General features: G+C 35.1%; 1 pseudogene; it reads right to left on the bottom strand.

Annotated features, from left to right (window-relative positions):
- Positions 1-8478: 8478 nt before the first annotated feature.
- LOC131952905 (oxidized purine nucleoside triphosphate hydrolase-like) lies at positions 8479-9018 on the bottom strand (annotated as a pseudogene).
- Between the last annotated feature and the right edge of the window lie 1676 nt (positions 9019-10694).

Raw genomic sequence — 10694 nt, 5'->3', positions numbered from 1 at the left:
TAGTAATATGCTGGGTAGTGCGGGATGGGGTGGTGATAGTGTGGGTGGGGGTGGGGTGGGGGAGAGTGCTAAAGAAGTGGACCGTGTGACGTGTAGTAAACAAAGCAAAAACAACAAAGACTGTATCACATATAGGTGATTGGAAACTACACAGCAAATTAGATACGTTTTTTTTTTTATATTTAGAACACCATTTTTATTTTATGATAACTAAAACAACACAATAATATACAGTTACATTTTAATACATTGTAAAGTGTACTACTATTTCAAGATACAAAAAAAATATTTTTTTTGTTTTAAAAAGAGAACGATGTTATAAAGAAAGAGTTTAACGTGGTCGTTGTGTACTTATCAGGGTGTGGTGGACACTGACGTGAGTATATTTTTCCTATATAAAAGAGAAAAGATGTCTGAAAAGAGCGTGCTATTGTAGATCCGAAGTAAAATTTAACAACAATACACACAATACAGTCATAGTGTATGTAAGAAAATGTACTTGTGTTATGTATGTTTTAATAAGTAAGTGCTTCAGTTATATAACATGTATTTATTTATTTTTACATGGAGCAATAGTTATCATAAAGAACATGACATATTTCAACGTTTGCACTAACTATTAGTTTACGAAGCGTCTTTCTTATAGACTTGTAAAAAAAAACTATTTTGTTAAAACTTGTTCCCTTGGCTATTGTTGTTTTTTGTTTCCATATCAGTCTGTGGTTGTGTGACTTTGGTATGAGGGACGTCTGGTGTGGTGACTTAAATCATTTACCAAGGAGAAGATGATGCGCATGTTTTTGTTAACCAATAATTAATGTTTAATAAACACAGTGAGTGTTAAGTAGCGTGATTATTATATTTGTGTTAGCCTGTAAAAATGTGATTTATTTTCTATTCATTTCAAGAAAAAGTGCTTAGAGTTTGACCGGCTAGAAATCGTGTATTACCTTAGAGTGTAATTGTGTTTATTCACACTGTATGGTCCAAACTTGATTTATCAACAAGATATACCGTATCAAGTAAAAAGTAATTCAAATTGAAAAGACTAGATGTATAGGGCCATATTTAATATCTAATTTTGCACGACATTTTTGGGGTCCACTGATATGCATATGTCCAATGGCACATATAATGTATGCCACAAAGATATTATGGCTTGATATTTGTTTTCAACGTAAAGTCTAGTCTTTTAACCTGAAAGTCTCAAGTTCGAATCGGGGTTCAAGTCAGTAGATTGTACTTAAGTCCACGTAGCTCTTATGAGTAACTGATTCAAGTTAGGGAAAGTTGCGCGTTGACAAACATAGAACTATAGAACAACAATAAAATATGTTGAAACGACATCTTATTCACAACTAACGAAACATTAAAATATATGTATACATATTTATTGTCTAATTAATATCAGTTACGTACAAAATAATGTTTGTATCTAAAATTATTTTTACATGATAAAGCTGAAGTATAGTTTGTTTACACATTGACAATCAGTGAACTTTTATCACAGATTAATCCGAATGGAAAATCCAAAGCATCGATATTCTATAGTATAAATTTGAATTTTTTTTTTTTTTTTTAGTTCCTATTGCTTTAATGCATTAAGACGAAGATTTGTAAATCATGTGATAAAATATGCAATAAATAAGTGTGACATCTAGACGTGTGAAAATTTAGAGGCGGTAGTCAGTGATAACATAATCATAATGACCAACACATTGAAAATGTTTGAATGCAAATGTTTAGAGAGAAAATAAACATAAATCTACAACAGTAAAATATTAGCTAAAAATATTTAGAGGTATAATTTTTATTTGGGTAGATTATGATATTTTAAATATGTAACAATTGCACACAGACACTTATTGTATGTTTATTTTTAAATATAATAAGATAAAGATTATTTTACCCTGAACGATTCTGCAAGGAGGAACTTTAAAAAAATTGAAATAATGTGGTTTTATAGCAGAAGGCATTATTTAACCACATAAGGCCAGCTTTAAGTAGTCAAACATTCAATGTGTCAGAATAATTTTTTTATAAAGATAAAACTTTTAAAAGTTTCATTCAACTGATTATAATATCCCTTGCCATAATATTTATAAAACAGAAATGCGTATAAAAGACTTTTCCTTATTCATGCATTCAGCAATATCTTCAGTTCTCCACTTGTATCTTTAGCATCAACATAATCTCCAACCCCAACAAATTTCTGATTGATAAACACTCTTGGTACCGATCTTGCACCTGTAAGTTTTTGTAGGTAATCCTGAATATAAGAACAGTTGGTTAATTCGTTAATTTCAATAACTTCATTTTTTTAAATACTTTTATTTGCAATTAAAACAAGTACATCAACATCAAATTTTTTAACATAATTTTGAACACCAAATGAAAACGAAAGGTTTTGCAATGTACTTAATGAATATTTACATGATGTCATGTATTTGATTAAAAAAAATTGCAAAGGATGCTTCTTAGTTATCATTCGAGAGAACGTCTTGTCCTTGACAAAAGAGCAATAATTTATCTGAATTATCAACTATCTATAAGTTGAGCACTTTTTATAGCTAGTGCGTTCATATTAAAGCAAAATGGATAAAATAAATGAGCCTTTTTAAACGACATAAAATTAATTCCAATTTTTAGTAATAGTTATTATTTCTAAACAAGTAAGACGATACTATGTACATTTAAAATTCAAATGTTTCACAAAACATAAACATTTAACAATTATTTATTTGTATAGGTTGCATCCCTTGAATCCATTGACTTATTATAATGGGAAGTAACTCGGCGAAATTATGGTCAACCTTTTTCAGTGCCCGTGTTGTATTTTAAAAACCATGGCTCGTTAGTTAGACAAAACAAAATAGACACGGTGCAAATATACTTCGAACACACTTCCGAGGTCGTCACATCCGTGTCGTTAATAATATTACAGAAATGCATTGTTTACATTTAGGACATTGAGTCAAATACAGACGATATGAACATTTGAGTGATCGAGTTGATATTTGAGTATAGGTCTTCAAGATTATCATGAGTTGAAAGTATATCGTTTTAGAGCAGGGGTCGGCAACCTGCGGCTCGCGAGCCGCATGCGGCTCTTTTGATATCAAGATGCGGCTCTCCAGCTCCTTGAACAAATAATAATAATCTTAATAAAAATATAAGATATTTGAAATAAAAAAAATGTCAGTGGCTCTTTTAAACCAGGGAAATTTTGAAAATTGTAACTTTTGGCTCTTCCGCTTCAAAAGGTTGCCGACCCCTGTTTTAGAGTGTTCGGGATTTGATTCGTTGCTTCTTGGTAGATGGCCTAATCGTGTGTTGGAAAACGCAAGTTGTGTGTCACATAGTAGCTTTGGTAGGATTGTTTATTTAGGTAATGATTTAAGTTAGTTTTGATATGAATATTCGTGCTCAGTTCGTCGAGATTATCGTAGTTCGATGTTGTCGTGACTGAAATCCTACCTAAGATTACTCCTAGGTAGGCGTCGTCTAGCTGAAAAATCGAACTAGATGATTAGCCACTCGTACATTAAAAATTACCAAAGTAATAGTACTTGGTGGCTCTTCTCGAGATCTTAGAGCAACTCCTAAACGGTCTTTGTTTGCTTGTTGAGTTGAGTTTATTTGACCCGGCAATCGACCCTAAAGAACGCCGACTAAACTAATGGCTATGATCAGTGCAGAATCTTTTTCTTCTTCTTCTTCGTTCTTAATTATTAGTGTTGAAGGAGATCGAGATTTATCTGCCAGTGGATTTGAACTCGAGTCTTTGTTCGAATTTATCAACCATGAGCTTTTTGCCGACTCGACAACGCCTCCAACACAATTAAGCGTTACGTGTCAACTGGTTATGCGCCATTGAGGCTATTGACTCCAATTTCAACCTGCTTTTCTTTTTGGATTTGCTTCCGTAGCCTTTGTCCAACCAAGAACAATCTACAAGGCAGCAGTTGTTTAATTTTGGAGTTGTCTCTCCCAGAAGAGTGGCTGCCCCCAGCTAACGAGCCTCATCCGCCCGTGGGTTCGAACTCGAGACTTTTCGGTTAAGCAACCATGATCTTTACCGACTCGACCACGCCGACCCCAGTGCAGAATCAAGAACAGGTACTACACTTTGATATTAGCGAAAAGGCCAGAACGACCTATTTGGTGATCTAGGAGCCTCCTGTGCCAGGTAAGTATATATGGTATTGCACACAATTTTAGACTTTAAATGGGAAATATAATTAGAGTGCTGATTGATCTGAATATTTACTAATTTACATATTATTTAAGATATAACCCCATTGTTTTTACTTTAAATAAAGCATAAACATATTTTTTAAAGTATTAAGCATACATTAGTATGTGCAACATTACTTTTGGAAGTAAAAATATTAATTTAACAAAGGATATTTTCATTTTGTTTACTACTAATTAATACGTCTCATTGCATTTCAGGTAACATCCCTTGGCATAAATGATTATATAAATGGGATGTAACTAGCACGATGCTAAAATGTTTTTCACATCTTCAATTTAAAAACACAAGCTTAAAATCAAAATATTTTCTGTAGGTTTACAGATACAGGGCAAAACTGTTACATTGTGTATGGAATAAGAAATATAGAATGTAGGGCAAAAATGGTTTTGTAAAGCTAAGTCGTGTTATTGGAAACTTTGCTACTGTATATTCAGAGGCGTAGCTACCCTTCCCGGGACAAACTTTCGATTTGCATCCCCCCTCAAGCTTTCGATTTGCACCCCCCCCCTAAAACTTTTGATTTTCATCTCCCTAAAACTTTCGATTTCTTTTTATCAACCATTTTGGCGCCCCCTAGTCGGCGCCCAGGGACATATGTCCGTCCCCCCTTGCCCCCCCCCCCCCCCCCCCCCATCGCTACGCCTCTTTGTGTATTTCGTAACTAAGAGTTTTGAACAGCCCATGATGTTTTGTTTATGTAAGAGTTATTGATGACATCATCATATTAGGAAATTTAATAGGTAACATGAACATCTAATTAATTCGTAAACTCAATGGTTTTAAATTTTTAACTCAGCTCATGTTATTCAAAAATTGCAATTACAACATACAAAGTACACACATTTTTCTGATACTCTTAACAGTTTAGTAACCATAATCTTTACCGACTTGAATACGCTGTTTAAAACTTACTAAGTAAATGAAAGATAACATAAGTAGAATTAAAGAAAGAAAATATTGTTAAGGAAAGAAAACCAATAACAAATATAAGCATATTTTTATAAACACGGGCTACTGTGACCTCTCAACAGTTACTTTAATCCGTAATAAGAATATCCATACTTTTGGTAATATTAAAATAATTGTGCGCTTCTGTACACACACATAATAAGAATAATACTAGTTTTATACGACGTTCGTGGAAAATTAAATCTTCAAATATTAAACGTCTAAGAAATTATTTGTAACATATCTAAGAGGTTTGATTTTTATTAATTTTTTAGGGAAAAAAAATTTAGAAACAAAAAAATTGTTGCACGATCTTACTGTTAACAATAATTTATTTTGTTTGGCATGTTTGTAGAGTTAACCTATCATATATTATGTGAATGATCTTAATTTTAATACTTAGTTTTGTTGATATGTTTAAGTTGTATCCCTTTACTCCATTAAAGTTGAATAAGGGAAGTAATAAAATACATGTCAATTTTGTGAGGCACCTCTATTTTAAACACCACAAGTTTTATTGCACGTTAATGTATCTATCATAGGTTAAAAAGCTTAGAGCAACATTAGTATATTTTGTGGCGATGTAACATTTACGCAACATTCTCAAATTTAGTGCGTAAACAGGGCTGAGAGGTTACGGTAACTTTATAACGTCTGTATAGAATGAGACTCGTATAGCAACATTATAAAATGTTCATGGATTGAGAGATACAAAGTGTGCTATTGTCACAACTGTGTGAATCTTAAAGCTAAGCCATCTTTTTCATATTTTATGTTAATGGACATCAGAATAGATGTATTGTCAATTCTTAGTTTGAACAGTGTTTATAGGAAAACGTTTTCATGTGTTTTGTAAACTGGAGTGTATAGGGCAATACCGTATATAAATAGTTAAGTAAAGAAAATCAATGACGACTTTTTCATAGTTTAGATCACATGGAGATAATTCCCTGCCAACTCCTTTAAAGAATATCTTTATATGAATTAAGTAAATCACTTGTCAAGATGAGTTACGTTTACTATACTGACATTTTCTGTATTAGCCTTGACGTTTGTAGAACACAACTGGTATGTAGTTTGGTAATAGTAAAATTGATTGGCGTGTAACATGGTAGTGGTGTCTCATTAATTAACATTAAATAATGAAAGTTAATTAGCTTTAGTTTATTTATTACGCCGATTGCTGGAAACCATTAATCTATATATTCAAAAAATATCATTTTATTATCGCGCGTTTATGTTAGCACTATCGTACCACCATCATAGAAAGATATTGTTGGCTTCATGTAACGGCAATTCTGGAACTGATGTTCTGGTTCATTAACACAATAAACCAGGACAATAGACATGTGTATTTATGGTTTCAGTCAATTAATTATTAAGTTACATAGCAAGTAGTATTTCAGAATATGTCGTCCTATGCTCAAGTTGATGTACCAGTTTTCTTGGTGAGTGTGGTCAGTGTACACTCTGGTTGGTAAGAAGATGACTTAGGTGCAAGCACTGGTTTACATAGTGCAAACATGTTGTTTTCAGCAGTAGCGTAGCGAGGGAGGGGGGGGGGGGACATATGTCCCCGGGCGCCGACCTTAGGGGGCGCCAAAATGGGTTGGAAAAGTAAATAGAAAGTTTGAGGGGGGTGCAAATCAAAATCTCGAGGGGGGGGGGGGGGTTGCAAATCGAAAAGTTTGTCCCCGGGCGCCGGGAAGGGTCGCTACGCCTCTGGTTTTCAGGCATTTTTCTCAAGGATACTTGAAACTACCGAGATGGCTGTTGGATGGCTTATTTTTTTTATGATTATGATGGGCTATTAGGAATATCCATAATTTTCTCTTTGTAATTGAAATGAACAAAGTATGGAGTGTCAAATATTTTTTTTTCTAGGTATATGTTAATTCTACTGATATTTCATTTAGTGATTGTTTGTATTTAGGGTTCCTTTATACTCTCTCTCATGCATAGTATATATATCAACTGTAATCGTGCACACAATTTGAATCAATGTTGACAGTTTTCCCTGCTATACTTATCGGATACGGAACACAATAGACATGCTCTGCTTGTGAGAAAAAAAAATCAAGATTGTTGACAATTTTTAACGTTTTGCAATTCGGTCCGTGTGTGTATCTGTGTGTTTGTGTGTGCACAAGTGTCAGTGTGTGTGTGTGTGTGTGTTCGTGTCTATAAACCTAAGTGCTGTTACTTTACACAGTTTTGGTTTTCTAAAAAGACACTAAAATACAAAAAAAACTTGAGTACTGTTTCAGTAAGTTTGTATGAAGTGTCTGATGTTTTTCGTGGTATACTTCAATTCTACCGTTATTTATTACAGGGATGGTTTGTATTAACGGTTACTTTATACTTGCTCTTATACAGAGCGTAGAAAAAAATTGGGCGATCTTGGTTTGCTTGTTGAGTTGAGTAGATTTGACCGCCTCCCGACCAAGGCAATCGACCCTAAGAAAGGCCGACTAAACGAATGGCTATGATCAGTGTAGAATCAAGAACAAAGACTACACTTTCATCTTAGCGAAAAGGCCAGAACGACCTCTTTGTTGATCTAGGTCAAGATTTCAGCAACCTTTTATGACGGAAGAGCCAAAGTTTTAATTTACAATTTTCCTAGTTTTTAAAGAGCCACTAATACCATGTTTTCAATATTTTGGCATTTGACAAAGCTTAAGTAAATAAATGTGATTACTGTATCGGTCGCTTCTGTCCTTCGGTTCTCACTGGGCTTATCTTCCACCCTACAGGAACCCAGAGTACAGTACCTGGCTCAACCGTAGGAAACTAAAAACTAAAATACTACGTCACTCTGATCAAATTTTGTTCCGGGGGGCGGGAGTCTGTCTTCCAGGGGGGGTGTAAGGCTCTGTGCGACCCCCCCCCCCCCCCCCCCCACACACACACACACTCAAGATATGCCTGGAAGAAACGTTAGTGGCAAGCATAGAATTGTCGCCACGGCGCTGGCTACAGTACTACACTGGGGCTACTGCCCAAGCGGCTGTTAGCTGTCTGTATACTTTCTATCCCCACCTACTCTCACTGTTCGCTGATGAATGTATTAGTCCTGTTGAAGTTAAAGTTGTTTTTCTTTACACTATAATATGTTTATGAGTTTTGAAAATAATAATAATGTAATTATTAGTATTTGCGCATGGAACTGGAGAGCCGCACCTTGACATCAAGGGACCCGCATGCGGCTCGCTAGACGCAGGTTGACGACCCCTGATCTGGGTGCCTCCTGTGCCAGGTAAGTATATATATTTTTTTTTTTTTTTTAAAGTAAACTATTCTTTATTAACAAAGTTTTCATTAGAACCATTATGAAATGTCCTTTCTTTGATCCAATGGTCTAAAATTAAGTCCATTCCCCTAAAAAGAAAAAAATGCTTCAAACTGTTTTCCTTTCAGCAAGTAAGGAAACCATATCTTGTCATCTGGCCACATTTGGCTAAAAGGAATTGAGTTTTCTAGGTACCACTGAGGTTTCATTTCTTCTGTTTCTATTGGGCTCCCTTTATACTCTGAAGTTTGAAAGACATGAACTTCTAATAAAACTGAATCATTTTCAAATTGAAATGTGATTAATCCTACTTTGTTAAGGATATCTGCCACGACTCCACTTTCCTCAAGTAGCTCTCTCTTAGCACCTTCAATTATAGTTTCTCCTCTTTCAACTTTTCCTCCAAAGCCATTCCATAAACCACAGTCAAAACCTCTTTTTTTAAACCAAGCAGTACTTTACCATTGTCTCTAACAAATACTAATGTTAGTATCTATTTTAGACTTTGAGACATGTTGATTTGATGTTGAAGCAATTTTTAAAATCAATATAGATCTAGATTGCTTGATCTATCCTTTTCTCAATTTCTGGTCTGGCTTAAAATTTAGGCTACTTGTTAGTAAAATTATTTTCTGGGCTAATGGGACTACACATCTTTCTGCCTTAGGGCTATGATAGCCTACAGGTAAGTATATTAGTTTTTTTTTTTTTTTTTTTTTTTAATTACTTTTATTTGCAATTAAAACAAGTACATCAACATCACATTTTTTTTTACATAGTTTCAAATGAAAAAGAAGGGTTTTGAACATGTACATAATGAATATTTACGTGATGTCATGTATATGATTATAACAAAAATTACAAAAGATGGCAGTAAAAGGGGTGAAGGTCAAATAAACGTGTCAGAAGTCTGGGTGGGGAGTGGAAAGGATATTTTTTTTTTGAGAATGACAAAGGGCCAGTGGAGCATTTTCAATGTAGGGAAACAAAATAAGTTGACTAGTTAAAAGAGTGTTTATTTATGTACTGGTCGCATTGAGTTTTCAAAAGGTTGCTGTGTAAAAAAAGAGGGGAAAGAAACAAGATTTAGAACTTTAAAAAGTAAATGAATAGATATTCGAAATTGATGTTGGGGTGGGTGGTGGGGTCGTTGGAACAGTTAAAGGGAAAGTGGTGTTTTCATGTCTGAGGGTAAGTGGATAGAGGGGGAGGGGGGGGGGGGAGTGGATAGCTGTGTCTGACGAGGCGTGGAGAGGGTGACTGCGTGTTTTAAGGCAAGCCAAGCGTAAAATTTTGTGCTGTGTTATCTGACTGCTGATGTGTTACCATTTGTAGTGTGTGTGGGTGGGGGGGGGGAGGGTTTGACGAACAGATTGCTGTGTGAGCGAATTAGTGGGAGGGTGAAAGGTTGGTATGTTCAAGTCGGTGTTTATGTTTAGATGGATGTTAAGTACCGACAGGTTAGGGGTGGGTAGGCGTGTAGCTATCACGTGTAGGGACACAGTGGAGTTTTATAGATCAAAAAAATTGGTGTTCACATAAAAGAGTTAGTAAAGTTAACGAAACAACTGTAAGTGTTAATTTGGTGATAATACAATGAATGCAAAAGGAGTACGGGTCATTGGGGTCATTTGTACGTTGTGAACCAAAGTACCTTACATATATGATAATAGTAATATAGTAACAAATGAAAGCTTTACAATGTTTGTAAGCTTTATAAATTAAACAATACACAAAAAGCAACAATAGGAAAATGAAATGCCAAATGATAAATGATGCGACACAGAGTAGGGACATGGGGGTTGAGGGGTGGGAGTTACATTGATGTTGTTAGAAATGTATTTGGATAATACATCATTGTCACTGTTTAACATAGTACTTCATCATAGGGGTGGTGGTGATGGGGACGAGGGGATGCAGTTTTGAGGGGAAATTTGATTTTTGGGATCATGAGGTTTAGGGGCGGGGGGGGGGGGGGGGGGGGGGGCGGAGAGGGTGTGATGAAAGGGGGATGTGTCAGTTCGATTAGGCGTTCCAGGTGGCAAAAGCAGTGTAATATGTTCTTTACGTTTTGGTGTTGTTAATTATGGTATATGTGTTTGAGTGCTGTCATTGTCGAGTCGTCTACGATAAATCAAGTCTAGTACGTGTCCCGTAAACTGTACCTTGTCGTGTTTTGCTTTTATTCTGCTGTTC

The sequence above is a fragment of the Physella acuta genome, unplaced genomic scaffold, assembly GCF_028476545.2.
Source record: "Physella acuta isolate Inbredline_101_S28 unplaced genomic scaffold, ASM2847654v3 ptg000895l, whole genome shotgun sequence".
NCBI lineage: Eukaryota > Metazoa > Mollusca > Gastropoda > Physidae > Physella > Physella acuta.
Note: the sequence above shows the minus strand (reverse complement) of the source record. Positions and strands in the feature narration are given on the sequence as shown.